Genomic DNA, 16,808 nt, shown 5'->3' on the forward strand with positions numbered 1-16,808 from the left:
TGGGGTTATAGGACCCATATCTTCAGATCGCTGACAAGAAGTCTGGCATGGTACTTTCATATTTTATGACTTATTGAACTATCATTTCAACTGTGTTCAGCACATCAACATGCTAAGTGAAGGGGCCAGAATTATTTTTTGTTACATTTCACTGAGCTGTGTATCATTTCAGAATGGCTTCATGTACATAGGCATGAAAAGAGTGCTGGCTTTAAATCTTTACTCATCAGTCCTGAAAACAAAACAATTAAAATTAAATTATTCCCCCAGTGCCTTAAAACTAAGGAGATGATTAAAAATAGCTGTTTGTGAGGCAAGTGAACACTGGGAAATCTGTTTACTGCACTAAGAGAACCTCAAAGGAATTCTTGCATGCTGTGTGCCTGGAGTGATGTGTTCGAGGGACTGGTTTTCTTTCTCTTAGTTTAGATAAGCAAACAAAACCCGTTTAAAAAGAGGTTATAGAAATATAGGTACTCAGGTGTATTTAGGGTTAGCGCAGAGCTCAAAACACTTAGTTGGGTTTTTACATTCATCCTGAATGTTTTTGTGGCTCACAAAGTGTACAGCTCATACACACGCTGTGACTGCTAACAACGCTGCTAGACAACCTACATTTATTCTACTGTTTGATCTACACTTACACGTATGTAGAACTTCGTGTGTGTGAACATAACCTGTAAAACTCCTGCCTCAGTATCCAAAATGTGATATCTGTACCTTTAGGAATACCACTCATTGGAAAGAAAATATCAGAACTTCTAGTGTTGTTATAATTTTTAATCTAGAAAATACAGAGATTGGCTGTGGGACATTTACTCAGTTTGCATATAATTAGAACGGTAGTATTTAGTGTTAACTGAATTAATCATTACAATTTGTCCAAAGGTCTTAATAGGTTTCTGGAAACTAAACACACATCCAATGTAACAAAATACTGCAAACACAAGTGCATAATGAAAAAAAAAAAAATAATAGCAGAGCTCAATTTTCTTTTACTCTTAAGATCCTGATCTAAAATCTTATTGTATGTCATTTTAAAAAGTAGACATAATAACCAGTGAATTATATCTGATAAAGCAGGCAACATCTACAAATGTTATCTGAAATGTGAAATTATATCTATCTTCACTAATGATAAAATTCTATCTAAGTGTATTTCGTACATTTTCCATTCATACAAAAAAGCAGGTTTCCAAATTTCCTGACTCTATGACAAGTGGTTACCATTAGTATTCTTTCTAGTCGATATTACAACACACACACACACACACACACACACACACACACACACACACACATTTATTCTGTTTCCTCAAGGTGAAGAAGATATTTTTAACCCTGAGTGAGAAAATAACTACTTTTAGAACAAAACTGATTTTCTTTCTAGTTTGGTAATATGGAGAGTGTATTTAAATACGTTTTCATTAAAATAATATTTTGTCGCTACAGACAATAAACCGTAATACATATTGGTATGGGTTGAACTATATTCCCCCAAAACATATTGACATCCTGACCCAGAATACTTGTGAATGTGATCTGATTTGGAAATAAGATCTTTGCAGATGATCAAGTTAAGATGAGGCTATTAGGGTGGTCCCTACTCCAGTACGACGGATGTCTTTATAAAAGGGAAATTTGGACACAGAGATGTACAAAGGGAAGATGATGTGAAGACACGCGGAAAACACCGTCTGCAAGTCAAGTTATGCTTGATGCTACCAAAGACTAGGAGACAGATCTGGAACAGATCCTCCCTCCCAGGCCTGCAAGGAACCGACCCTGCTCACACCTGCCTCTTAGACTACCAGCCTTCAGAACTTGGAACCACTCAGTTTGTGGGCCTTTGTGACAGCAGCCCTGGGAAATGGACATGCACATAAAAATGCATGCATGCATATGTTACGAGAAACTTAGAGGCATCATTTCCTAAACTATTTGATTCCTTTGAAATAAAAAGTTTGATGGATTTTTTAATCATTTGCTCGATATGCAAAAACATAATACTTTCAGACTAATTTGCAAGAATAATTTACAATATCAGAAAAGATGGAAACTGAGTAGCGGAATTACAGTATCTTGTATGGAACTGAAATATGATAATTTTCATATCTGTAAGTGCAGACAATGATGTACTTTCTTTATTTGGACTTTACGTATTGCTGTGAGATAGCCTTTTCTCCAATGGAAACAAATACAACCCAAAATTGAAATAATTTCAAATTAGCATCTTTGACTCTCTGACTCACAAAGGGTTAAATCAAGAGCAAATACTTCTTATTCATGTTAATACAACTCATCTAAAGGGCTTTTAAAATTATCTCTTTTTAATCCTTTAAAAAATTTTATGAGGTTGGTAACGTCATTACTGCCATCTTAGACATAAGGTTATTAAGATACGTATGAGCTTCCTTATGTAGGCTCTACCCAGCCGAGCCGGATTCCCACCCTGGGGCAGTCTAGCCCAGGGGCTCTGCTCTCAGCCTATCACCATTCTATCAGTAGTAATGCACCCCGTAGAAGCCTTCTCCCATAAGGTTATAATAGAGCTGAAAAATTCCTATCCCCTAGTGACGTCAGACTCAGAGGTAGTTTATGTCATAGCGCAAGGCACCACATTTATGTTTGGTGCCCGCTCAGTCTATTGATAGTAACCAAATGGGAGAGACGAGCTCGGAATGCGCATGGGCCTGGCTGGCCCCCCTCATACACCTCCCCTCCGTGAAGCGGGGTTACCGCTGGCGTGAGCCACCAGCATTAGCAAACTTTGAAGAAAATAAGAGTTTATTACTTACAGACCCCGGAGCATCCTACACGGCCAGGAGCCACACAGAGACGGTGAGTGGAGCTCGCGTTGGGGGCGGGTCCTGCTCTTATGGATGCCGAGGGTGGGGCCCAGGGGGGGGGGTCTCCCGGGCTCTCTTCTCATTGGTGAACTGAGAACGTAAGAGCCAGAGTTTAAAGGGCGGGAAACGTGAAAAACGTGAGCAGTGCGTTATGAAAATAACAAAGGTCTGTAAAGCGAAGGGGCCTCAGTGGTGGGAGGACAGTGGCTGGTCCTGTCCCGGGGTTGGAAGCCCGTGTTCATCCCAGATGGCCAGCTTTCAAGGGGATGCTGGTAGTCAAGGCTTAAATCAGCCCGTGCATCACTAAAAGAAAAGCCAACGCTCAGGGCTCGCACTACGTTTCCGCACGTGTTTGTGATGCTGCTGCTGTAAAGGAAACTCCTGTGCTGCCCGTTTTATGAAAGTGTGGCTCACACGGTTACAGTACTGGGCTGTACCGTCCAGGTTTGCGGATGGCACTCCACGAAGTTCCTACAAAGACATAATCGCCTAACGATGCATTTCTCAGGATATATCCCTATTCTTAAGGTAAGACTGTAATATGATTAATTCGCACTAAATTATATATAATTTTGACTGTTAATAAATAACATGTTTTAAATTAATTTAATCTGCGTCTCACCTTTGAAGTTTTTTAAAATGTATTTCTATGATGTACACATTATATCAGTGCAGGAATATATGTAAATAATTCCTGCATTTGGAAAACGAGGTACTAAACCACCTATGACTGGTAAAGGCAAACCTATCATAGAATTTTAATTCATGACACCTTTTCCCCTTTTTAGTTTTTCTCTCCTTTTTCCCATGATTTTTTATTGCAATCTCATTAATTGCCCAAGGAAAAATATGCATTTCAATATATTTACTATAATAATATAAATATAAATATATATTTGTATAAATACATAAAATACTAATATACAATATTATATATATTATATAAAATGATATACTTAAAATTTAATGAAGACATATATCTTTTAAGAAATCAAATGCTTGAAGTTTTAGTATTATCCAATGTTTTCACAGTAATGTAAAGAGAACATTTAAGTTTCTTCACGTGATATTCCCAAACCATGTGAAAGTCATATTTATTTCTTATATTCCTTGAAACAATTTCTGTCACTATAATTCACGCCGCTTTATTTTAATCATGGCTTTATTGACGTGTACATTTTACTATACAAACGCTATATCTTTATTCTAAGACATTTTATGTTAAGTAGCACTCACGTAGGTAAGAATCTATTTTAGAAAAACAATATCTACTAAATATGTTAAAAGAGAAGTGTTTCTAAAGCCTCAATTTTTATTTCTCTTATTTTGATATAGAGAAATAGGATCAAAGAATAGGTCTATGGTATGTAACCAGAAAGCCTCTACTATTGAAATAAATGATAGTGTTTTTTCCTTTTTTTTGATAAATACATTTTTAAAGTTTCATACTATTCCTCTTTTTGTAAGATCTGGAAAGAATCACTGTCCTTTACATGACTCAGTAACCCATTGGAAAATAGGTACCCATTACTTACATAGAGAAATGATAGAAATTCGAAAATAATTTTATAGATAGTATTTCTCTTTCAACTTCCTTCCTTCTAGCTCATCTTTCTTTCTTGGTACTCCATGCCCCCCAGCCCTGCACTACATTAAAAAATGAAGCTATTACTTGACTCTTAGACACATAAAGGCATATATTTTCTTGGCTTAGAAGGCAAGGAGGAGACTGAAAATTTCTAGCTATGATAACAGTTTCTACTACTGTAGTTTAATCGGTTGCGTAGCAGCTAATAGTGAAATGGGAATATTAATTAGAAGGGAGATAGCAACAAGTCTCACGGCACCTTCACACCTGTATTCCCTAGGCCTTTAACTTGGCTAATAAATTTTTACATTGCCAGTGAGCGCCCCCTACTGGCAAGCAATAAATATTATGTAACTGTGTTATTAACTGGTAATTTCTTTGATATTATTTAGATTATTTAATATTAAATTCCAATCCTACATGCTTTAGAACTGGGTGTTCTAGAGAGCTTTGTCATAAAATTGTATTAATATTAATTGGCCAAGTAGAGAATCAGATGGAGAGAAACACAGTTAGTTGGAGGCATTAGATATAGAGTCCACATCTAATGAGCAGAATCTACTGATCTGTTCAATAAGTCTTTTAATGGTGGTAGAAAAGTTTAATAAGAAAAGTGTGATAGTATTTGTATGTTTTTTCCACAACTAATTTGAGTAATTCTCACATGATGTTTACTCTGATCACTCTACTTAAGATTTCTCTCTTCATCATCTCCTTATTCTATCCTTCTTTTCTTTTAGTAATAGATAAATACCACTTGTGAAAATTCTAGATCAGATTATGTAATAGTTTATCATGTACATAGCTTTGTGTCTGTCTTCCTCAGCTTGAATGCAAGCTCTGAAAAGACATGGATCTTTGTTTTGTCACTGATTTAAGCCAATGGCCTAACGGAGGACTAACCAATCATTGTGAAGCACTCAGTGAATATGAGTAGAAAGCACCAGTCAGTTTTAATCAGTTTTATATTTGGATTTTGTAGTTTTTTCCTAGATAATAGCATTTACGTAGAGCTTAATGCACATAAGTCACTGCTCTACAAGTTTCAAAATATCAACTTTTGATTTAAAAAAAACATTGCTGGTAGGTACAATATTATTCACATTTTACAAATACAGAAATCAAGGTATGGAGAGAGTCGTGGGCTGCTAAATGTTTAAAAACAAGTACATTGAAAAACAAGCAAAAAAGACCCTGATTTGTAATATTTACCAATCTCTATAGTGCAAACACTTCTGCCACAGCTGATTTCAAGCTACAAATGTGTTATCAACTGGCTCACAAAATTCCAAACATACTCGGTGCCAGCAATCCACTCTAAAAAGTTGCATAGAAATTATCTAGGATTGCCTAGCTAGAAGTGGTATATGTAGGCTATAAAGTTAGGCAAACTTCATGCATGATTGGTCCAGAGTCTGGTGAAGAAGTATTCTGAAATTGTAACCATTAACAAACTACATATTTAATGATTTTTCTGAAAATTTCCCTCTAAAACACTTCTTTGCATCCAGTTGCCATCACTGATTACAACGGTTATGAAAGTAGGATTTTTATTTTAATTATTAATCTTTTATTGGGCTGCATCTGTCTATAAATTATAACAATGTTTGATTAGCATAGTCATTTCATTACATGTTTTTTTCTTTGAAAGTGTTGCTCTACTTAGCACTAATATTTTGAGGATGGGAGAGCTGTCTATTCTGAAAGATGTGTTGGATTCATCCATCACAAATCCCTTAGAACATATTGTAGCAGAATAAAGTAGACATTTGGAAATTTGAATGTATAAATAGCAGATAGTCAGACTAAATCTCAGGGGTGAGAAGATGCAGGACATTTGAATCATATTACCAGATGTTAAGCCTCTACTGTGAATTCAAAAACAAAAACAAAAAAAAAATGTTAATTTGAAAATGTTGAGGTCATTATACATTTCAAAAATACGAATTAGAACTTGATCTAATAAGCAAATGCAACTCTGAAATTAAGAAATGTATTAAACCTAAAACACTGAAAGAAAAAAAAATAGAATAGCCTGATTTTTCTGACTCACAAAAGAATGTAACCTGTATAGAATTGAGTTTTTATTCTCTTTGATTTTACATGGCAGATTTCCATTATTTAGTATTTCAACTGTAGGCACTATAACCAATCCCGGTATCAAAAATTCAATCATTCCATTTTAGTACGCTGTGGTTCCTACAATCCAACACATTAATGGTTAGACAGAGAGAGGATTCAATATTAAATCCTTCCTTTTGAATCAGTTTCAGGTGGTTCTATTACCAGAACTATTGTAGCTAAGGCATTAATTATACATTTCCATTATTATAGAGCCAATATCAGCAGTCACTAAGGCATATTTCTTTAGGAGGCAAATGCAACCTGTTCTCTGATCAGGTATTGTTTCCCACAAGGAGGCATCAATCTTAAATTACATAGCAAATGGGTAAAAGAAAGGAGGTGAACAATAAGTGTACCCCATGGGGAAAAACAATGAGGATTTCACTCAGGGTATCCTGTTAAATAAATAAGATTCTCTATTTCTGTCAGTTATTTCTGTTCATACGCCATTACATGCACATATATACATAGATAAAATGTTCAGGATATATTTATCAATTTTATTTTATTACTGTTTGTAATTTCACTCTATACAAAATAATGTCACCTGTCATTTCAGGATCAGTAGGTTTCTTTTTTTTTTTCCCTGAAAAACAAAAAGTAGAGCAAGGTGATTATTACATAATAAGGATATTTCTTCTCATTAAACGAACTGTTGTTTGATGAAAATAAGTGGAACAGACTGAGTTTTGTCTTCAAAATATTCTGTATTTCACTTCATTAATTAATAAGTCGCTGTAGTAAAAACTTACTCTGTTAATTCATCAGACTAATGAAGAAGAAATAAAAGTACAGGGTAAAGTCCTAGAAATAATGTAGGAAAAAAATCTAGATAAGGTTGGGTATAATGATGACACTTTAGATACAACACCAAAGGCACGATCTATTGAAAAAAATAATCAATAACCTGGACTTAATTAAAATTTAAAATGTTTGCCCTGGTAAAGACACTGTCAAGAGAATGAGAAAACAGTCCACAGTCTGGGAGAAAATATTTGCAAAAGACAAATCTGATAAAACCGCCTCTATCTAAAATATGAAAAGAACACAAAATGAATATATAAAATGATATATATATAAATATAATATATATCTCTCCATACATACACACAAACACAAAACTCTCAACAATAAGAAAATAAACCACCCTATCAAAAAATGGACAAAAGACATGAACAGACACCTCACCAAGAAGATATACAGATGGCGAATCAGCATATGAAAGGATGTTCCACATCAGATGTCCTTAGAGAACTGAAAATTAAAACAACAATGAGATACAATTACATACCTATTAGAATGGACAAAATCCAAAACACTGACAATGCCAAATGTCGATGAGGATGTGAAGCAACAGGAACGGTCATAACCATTTTATTTAGCAATTGAGCTCCTTGGTATTTACCCAAGTGAGTGGAAAAAAGGTTTATCAACAGAACCAGCACAGAGATGTTTATAGCAGCTTCATTCATTATTGCCAAAACTTGGAAACAACCAAAATGTCCTTCAGTAGGTGAATGGATGTTATTAAGTAAAAGAAGTCAATCTGAAAAGGCTGCATATTATATAATTTAAATTGTATTACATCCTGGAAAATGCAAAGCTATGGAGACAGTAAAAATCAGTTTTTCCTAAGGGTTAGGGGAGAGGGAAGAATGAATAGGCAGAACACAGAAAATGTATTATAGTTTATATATGATACTATAACTATAGTATTATACTTTATATAATAATATAATTGTAGATATTTGCCATTATACATTTGTCCAAACCCATAGAATTTACACCGCCAAGAGTAAACTGTCATGTAAGCTATGGACATTCTGTGATAATGATGTGGCCTATAGGTTCATCGATTGTAACAAATGTACCACGCTGTGGGGTGGTGACAGTTGAAGAGGATGTATGTGTGCGCATGTGCTCCATGTGTGTCTGCAGGGCATGTATTGGAGCTCTGTGTACCTTAGGCTTAATGTTGCTGTGAGTATAAAACTACTCTAAAAAATAAAGTCTATTTAAAAGGAAAAAAGAAAAGTACAGGGTAGAATTGGCACTAATAAGCTACTGCGACATCTCAACACAGCCATAATGACCAAGAATGTAGCTACCTGCAAACACTATCCGATGCATCAGCAAGATGAAAGCCAAAAAGGCGTTTTATTTTAATACTTCATACATTTTTACACATGCAACTTCGTTGATAGGGATACTGTACCTATATGGAAGATAGTAAGTTCTCTGTCATGGTTTGTTCTTATGTTAGGGAAACCAGTTGGAGATGTGAATTTTTGGTCTCTAAGTCCAAAGTAGATGCTAAAGTATTACAGACCTTTCCTAAAACATGCAAAGAGAGTCATCAGTTTATCTGCAATGGAATTCTAAACATTTTCCTTCTGCAGGGTATTTCATTGTGCTGCTTCCACAAACACAGAGCTTTCAAGAGTAGAGCTGTCCTCGATGTGACTGCTGGCCGGGCAATTGGATAAGTAATTCCCTAGGAGACTCTGCCTCTCATCTACTCATCAACAAATGGTCAGAGACGATATAAAACTATAAAATATGAACATAAGGCTTCAAGTGGCAGGCCATTTTAAGAGAGCGTTTCAAGGCAGATTTGTGTCCTAGACTGTTAGTCTCACTATAAACTTACTTCCACTTGGCACTGTCCAAATCTCCATTGCCAAGAGGAAGTTAATAAAATACTGACAAACATGAGTACTCCCTGTCCATGAAAAAATATCAAAGCACTGTACCATCAGGACCTGGTAGATTACACTGCAGAGCAAAACAAACAAACAAACAAACGATAACTTCCAAAGTACCAGTGACTTCAAAAAAAAAGATTATTTTCACATACATTTCTTATCTCATGTGCAAAGCTATTGGCAGGAGGGACATTGAGAATCCAAGTCACTCAGTCTCTAGACTGAGGGAGGATTTATTATGTTTCCACATCCGTTCAGCAGAAAAAGGCAAGGTGTAAAGGTGTTCTCTCTCGGTGTTTCTTCCCAATGGTGAGCATATCACCTGTGTTCACATTTTATTAACTAAAGCAAGTCACACAGACATGGATAACATCAAAGTAAGTGGGCAACTATGATATTGCCAAGTGCCCAGAAGACAAGGAACTGCAATATTGGATAAATAGCAGTAATGACTTCCACAGAGACCATCATATGAAGTGACTTTGGAAACTGAAGCTGGATAAACTCATAGTTTACTGTTCTTTGTACAGCATCCACATTCAGGTTGCTTCCATGACATTCTGTACTTTCCTGGCCCTGAACTTAGATTCTCTCTGACTTTATCTCTAAAATTCTCCTCTCACACTCTGACTATATGACTAATATATTTCTCTACAACCTCAGCCTATCAGCATTGCCTATAAAAGTTTCCTCTATTCTTTATCCTTCCCTTCTCTCTCATCATTATGTGAAACCTTGCCCTACTATGCACACACAACTTCCTCTGGAGGCCACACAAGCTACCTAAGAGAGAGATAGTAGGGTTACAATGGAGGTTCTTGCAGTAGATTAAAGCTAGCCACAAGGGGTTCACCACCGAACACATGAAGAGTAATAAATAGTTAAATGTTTCTTCTTTTGTGTATGGACTGTATTTGATACTTACGTTGACCAATATAATGGGACAGGAATTACATTATGGAATTCTCAAATTTAGCTCTTAAGAAAACTGGCAGTTGCTACTTCCTTCCTGTCAGGGGAAGGCAGTCATCATGACATAAAGAAGCTCAGCTAGGGCTCATGAATCTTGGAGCTCCACATGCAGATAGAGAGGCCATGGAGAGACCCCCAAAATTCAGCTATGTGGTTGAAACCTTCTTGGATCTTTTATCCATGTCTGTTGTGTCTGCTGAGTTCAATCGGTTGGGGGACCTTGGCCAATAACATGTAGAGCATTACAGCCCGGAATTACTCAATTTCATAAAGAATTGGTGAGAATAAATCATTATTGTTTTAAGTCAATAAACTTGGAGATTTTCCTTTCTTGATGGTGTAGTGTATACGTGAACATTCTATTTTGGCCTAACATTAGAATCAACTAGATGGTTATAAAAGTTTTAGATTACCTGGGGCCGCCAGAGACAAATTAACATTTCTAGAAGTGGATCCCCATCATCACTATTTTGAAAAGCCTCTGGGGGTGATTCTAACACACAGTGTTGAAAACTATGGAGTTAGTTTTGTCAGTTCTCTAGTTCTGCTTCTAACTTGTTTATCTTGTGGCAGTGAAAAACTCCTCTCGTATTTAGGCTCATGCCATCTAGCTCTACTGCTCCCTCTTTCTGAGTCTGAAAGTCTTATTCTTGAGGAACACTTAATGAGAAGCATTCTGAAAATGATGTTTCTGTTTGATGTGAAATGTAGTTAATGGATCATTGATTCTGTGAATTGGTTTTTGTTTGCTTTTTTTTTTTTTTTAAACAATCTCGTTTGTGTGTCTGGATATATATCAGTGAGAAGGGCTTCAAGATACCAATACTTAACTCCTTTCCAACATATGAGTCACTAACCATATAGTTGAATCTTCAATAATCATCTTTTACTGCCTTTTCAAGTTCTTAAGGATCCTACATTGCTAATGTTAGGAGTTGTCATTAAATAATTCAATGTTCCTTCAAGTAGCTACTTTCAATATTCGAAATTTTGTTGCAAGACTTGGAAAGACAGAAATGTTTAAGATATAAATATAAATTCAGTTAGGAGATGCATCAAACGGCTTATATATTTAATCGATTTGTAGTAAATATCAACTAGACATTAAATTTGCTGATATTTCAACTTCATAATCATAACATATCTTCTTTGAAATTTTAACAGATTATTATTGAGTACCAGTGATATTGGATTCCTAACAATATTGAGAATGCAAACAAATGTTTCCAGGTCTAGTTTAGAATTGATAACTTAAATGCTTACATTCAAGTACATTGGAAATCGACCAAGAATCATTTAAATCAAGATTGCACCAATTACTGCTTGTGTAAATTTACCTCTAAGCTCAGTTTCTCATTTATAGAAATAATAGCATTTACATCTCAAAGCTATTTTGAAACTTAAAAAGAAAGATAATGTTTCAATTACAGTTCTCAGAAGAAAGTAGCCACTAAGTAAATATTATCAATTTTAATTATGTCTCAGTATCACAATTATAAGCTTGTTAAAATCTTCTAAGTGGAACACCTCCCACACATCATCCCTCTCATCCTCCACTGTACAAAGAACTAAAAGAGGCAGAAGATATTTGAGAAGGGATTCAAGAATGGCAATCTAGATAGACAGCTCATCCTTAAAATGAACAACGAACTATGTAAAGATACAAAAAAAGAGTGAACATTCATTGAATGCCTAGTATATAACATGTACTTTGCTAAGAGTCAACCAAAAAATTAATGATACCCTTTAGAAAGAGAGACCATTGTCAGTCTTTATCAATTATAGATAGAATTGGCTCAGAATATTGTTGGAGTAACCCAAAATCCTCTCTCGCTGAACGCTTCTAGCAGAGTCATTTTAATTGTGATCACCTCATTTACATAGCTTAGTGTCTGAGAACCTAATTTAGTCTCTAACTATATAGGCATAGAATCCAAGACTCCTGAGTCCCAGTGAGGTGTACTTCCCATCACATCTTGCAGCTGTAGGAATAAAAGAGAACAGTAAATGCTACTTGATTTTCCCAATTTCAAATATCCAGTAAAGATGAATTCACTTGCTGCACCTGCTTGTTGTTTTATCATTCCATTTCCTATCTTCCTTGTGAATTGGCCCACAGACACAACACCTATTTAAAATGATTGGATCTTGAAAAAATGTAAATTGATATTTCATACCCCATAGATTCTTCTGCAATGGTAATATCTGTAGTATATGCACATTGCAAACTAAATCATTTTTTAAGCTAACATAGGGTCTGTCTAATAAAAACCCTTATGAAATCCCACTGTGTCTGTTCAGTAGAAGTTTTTCACAGTGAAACATTTAAGCTTTGCAACAGCAACTGAACAAATGTGATTGATTATCAGTTCTCTTGCCAGATTCTACATTGAAATTAAAGAAAGTAAAAGCTCTTTTATGGAAGTGATATAACCACCTGTGATATTAAACCAATAAAATATGTGTTTGGCTGTTTGTGAACTGTCTTGACCCAGATGTATAAAGTAGCTTTCTAGAATGTAAAGGCCTTATATAGTAACTGATCAATCTTTCCTAACTGTGGCAAAGCAGTAAAAAGCATTCCAAATTGACTAAAAGGTCAAAACACTGAAAGAATTCTACCACTGAAGCAGATATGAAGTTAGCCACACTTGTGATAAGCAGAACAAATGAAAAAAAAAAAAAAAAAAAACAATGCAACCTATTAGTATGTTCTTGGGAGACATTCTAAGAATTATTAACTCATTAAAAACAAGTTTCCACTGCCTGACACATAACAAAACTAGATTTGATTGAGCATTAATTTGTTTTTCTGTGTATCTAAATATTAGCCAATGCCCTGATGAGTTTGAGCTGAAACACTTCTCTGCAAATAGCTGTGTCATACATAACTATCCCACTTTTACTTAGAGTCTCCACAGAATCTATTTTAAATGGCTACGGATAATGTGTGTATACTCCTTTGTTTAAGAAAAGTAAACACAACCAAACAAATACAGGATTCTCTAATCATAGCTACCTGAAGATTCAGTATACAGAGAAGCGAATCTGACCTTGGATGGACCTGTCCGATGGATCTTTTCTGTTTGTCTGGAAGGATTTCGGCAGTAGCAGGTACAAGATAATCGAGAATAGCTGCTATCAATATCGTTCTATTTATAGACTAGCAGGAGTTTTCTAGGATGATGAGAAGTATTAAAAACAGCCTGTATCCTTGGGCTACCAAAATATATATGAATGAGTGACAATTAGAGAGCATAGCTTCATTAAGCAGGAGGACCATGTTTTTTTTTTAAAAAAAAAAAACAACTTTGTTCTAGACAGAGTGATCGGATAGAGGACGAGGTGGACACACTGAAATGGGGGTGGAAATCATTAATGGGTTATTAAAACATGGGCATAACTCAGAGAGTTGGAAACAAAGAATATTTCTTACTGTCTGGGAATTGTGGAACAAGCTTAATTTAAATCAGTAGTAAGAATAGCAGACATCCCGATTTACTTGGTCCCTAGATCTGGGTTGGCTTGGACCTCTGTTATGGCTTATGCAGCCTCACTTATGTAATATACCTCCTTGTGGCAGACAACAGGGTACATCTTTAACACAGAAGAATTGCATTTATTTCATTTATGGTAGTATTCTTCACCTGTGTGTGTGTGTGTGTGTGTGTGTGTGTGTGTGTGTGTGTGTGTGCAAATTTTCTCTTGGAATTACTTTATGCAACCGCTATTCATTGTTTGAACATCCAAAGTTAGAACAAGACTTGACTTTATGTAAATAAATTCAAGTTTTGGAACAAATAAATTCCATTAACAACATGAATAATGAGGCCAAGTAACTTTCATGTGAGTAAATATAAATAAAAAAAATATTAGACAGAGAGAAAAGCAGAGCAATAGAGAAAGACAAAAATAGATTAAGACTAATATTCTGGGAATATTTCTGAATTACTGCTTAGGGCAATTCTGAAACAAAGTTCAGAAATATTTTAATCAATGACTACACGATCATAAAATATAGAGAAAGTCACTAATCTGGCAAATTTGATTGACAACAAATTCTGGTAACTGATAACATACTCCTATGCTATATAATTGCATAATAAATATCCAGAATTCTACCCAAAATTTGTAGTAAGCAAGCTACATTTTGTCTTCTGTGTCAAAACTTAGTATGATGTAGACATTCCATCAGATATGGCAAAAATGAAAAATTAAATTAATATTAAAGTCTTTCTTTTAGACTTAATTATTCATCTATGGAATACATACTGAGAAATAAATGCAAAATATTGATTCTTCTGGTGGGCATATTTTCAGTCGTAGTTTCTGCCTTTTTTTCAAATGTGGATGTATTCACAGAATTGGTAGTCCTGCTGTGTCCTTTCCCCAGTCAGATGACGTTCATGTCAGTGGCAGTGTTGCCCTATACATGAGCACCCCCTGCTGGCACATTTAGGAGGCCCATTCCTAGTACTGTAAAAAAAGATTGAAGTATCTCCTACACAATCTTAGGCAGATGCTGGCATAAGAGATGTGTCTTGACAAAGTACACATAGTTACAGAGAGCAGCATCATCTCAAGAACTTAGCTCAAGGCACTCTGTTGATATTTGTCTTTTCAAATAGCAAATAAAGTGACAAAAACTATTTCTCTAAGATTTTTTTTAAACAGTAGAATAATTTATAACTGTATTAGTTTCCTATCGCTACTGTAACAAATTACAACCACACATTCGGTGGATTAAAAGATAACAAATTTAATATTTTATAGTTCCATACATCAGTAATCTGGTATGGGTCACACTGGGCTAAAATCAAGGTGCTGACATGGCTCCACCTTTCTGGTGGCTATGGAGAGACTTAGTTTGCATCTAGAAGATGCCTATATCCTCCATCTTCAAAACCACCTGTTACATTTTCTGTACCTTTTTCCCATAGTCACATCTTCTGACTCTCCCATCTACCTCCACCTACCATTTTTTTCTCCTTCCTATATATGTATGTATGTATGTATGTATGTATTTTTATTAGTTTCAATATTCAGTACATTGGTTAGATATCTATATAGTTCATAAAACGATCCCCCCAATTGGAGGGATCCACCTACCATTTTTAAGAACACTTTTCATTACATTATTTCTACCCAGATAATCCAGGGTAATGTCCTTGTCTTAAGATCAGATAACTAGCGACATTGATCTCCCTTTACCATGTACCCTAGCGTATTCACAAATTCTGGAGATTAGGACATATTCGCAGGAGGGGACTGGGAATCATTATTCTACTGACCACAACAACCAATAATTACTTAAATATGAAAATAGGATCTAATTAGAAACTTAAAAAGATACATATCCTCACATTAAATTGATATCCTCATTAAATTTAAAAAAAATTGCCACATTTGTAGTATTCGCTCAAATAATAGTAGCCCAGCTTCCTAATATATTTAATTTTTTCATCACATTGGAATACATAAAAATAAAAATGTTATGGAGGAGAATTAGTAAAGCCTTAAAGGCAAGAAATAAGGAGATTAGAAACTAAAATGTTCAGATTTTTTAAGATAAAAATAGAGTTAGGAAATTTTACTTCACATGTAGTACATATCAAACACATTTTAAATTATCGTATGAGAGTAAAACAATTACTTTGTTTCCTTAACTTTCATTATTTTTAAAAATTTTGTTGGGCAGTATGGAAACTTGATAAAGAATAAACATTTATTCAGATAATCTCTTTTGAATCCTTGCTTTACAATTTACCAGGGGTACTTTTTGACTCAAGTCCTTAATCTCTCTTGGTGCTCAGACATTGCATCTGTAAAATGGAAACAAAAATAAATAATAATATCTATCTCAAAAGATTGGATGGCGAATTAAATAAAATAAGCCATCAAAAGTAACTACCTCTGGGTGAAGTACTTAGTAAGAAATTACTGATCAAAAAATATATATATGTCATCTTTAACTCTAAGCGATCTCTAGATATGAGATAAAAGCAGTTCTCATCTTTAACAATGCACCAGTTTAAAAATTGCAATATGAAGAGCATAAATTCTTTCAAAGCTGTTTCGAAGAAATAACATGTATTTTTACGTTTTTAACACATCAATTGTGTTGGTATACTTCTGTCAACCAATTTCATTAGCTTTCATGGATATTAATCTTTCTTTTCTTAACCATTAAAGTGGAAAAAAGATAAAAATACTTAATGGATCAAAGCCAATTAATTATACCCCAGTATGCACAAAGTTAAGGATAGAGTTGTTTTTGCTAAATAGTCATACTTAGAAAATTTAATGTGAACTTTTTTTGTCCCCAAAGAGGCGTATCTTAAATGCAAACTCTTTTTAGAAAACAACAGGAACACTTGCCCAGGATAATGATTCATTTTCCTAAATGCATTTTCTCCTGTTATTATTTATTTGAGGGAAGAACACATTAGGGAACATAATTCTGGTATCTTTAAGAAGACTTAATTGCATGTTTCTAAAAGGCACTACAAATATTGTTTTTAAAAAAAGATGGAAACAAGAATTAACTGACCAATTCCTAAAGCATAATTC

Source organism: Pteropus alecto, unplaced genomic scaffold (genome assembly GCF_000325575.1).
Source record: "Pteropus alecto unplaced genomic scaffold, ASM32557v1 scaffold17, whole genome shotgun sequence".
Taxonomy (NCBI): domain Eukaryota; kingdom Metazoa; phylum Chordata; class Mammalia; order Chiroptera; family Pteropodidae; genus Pteropus; species Pteropus alecto.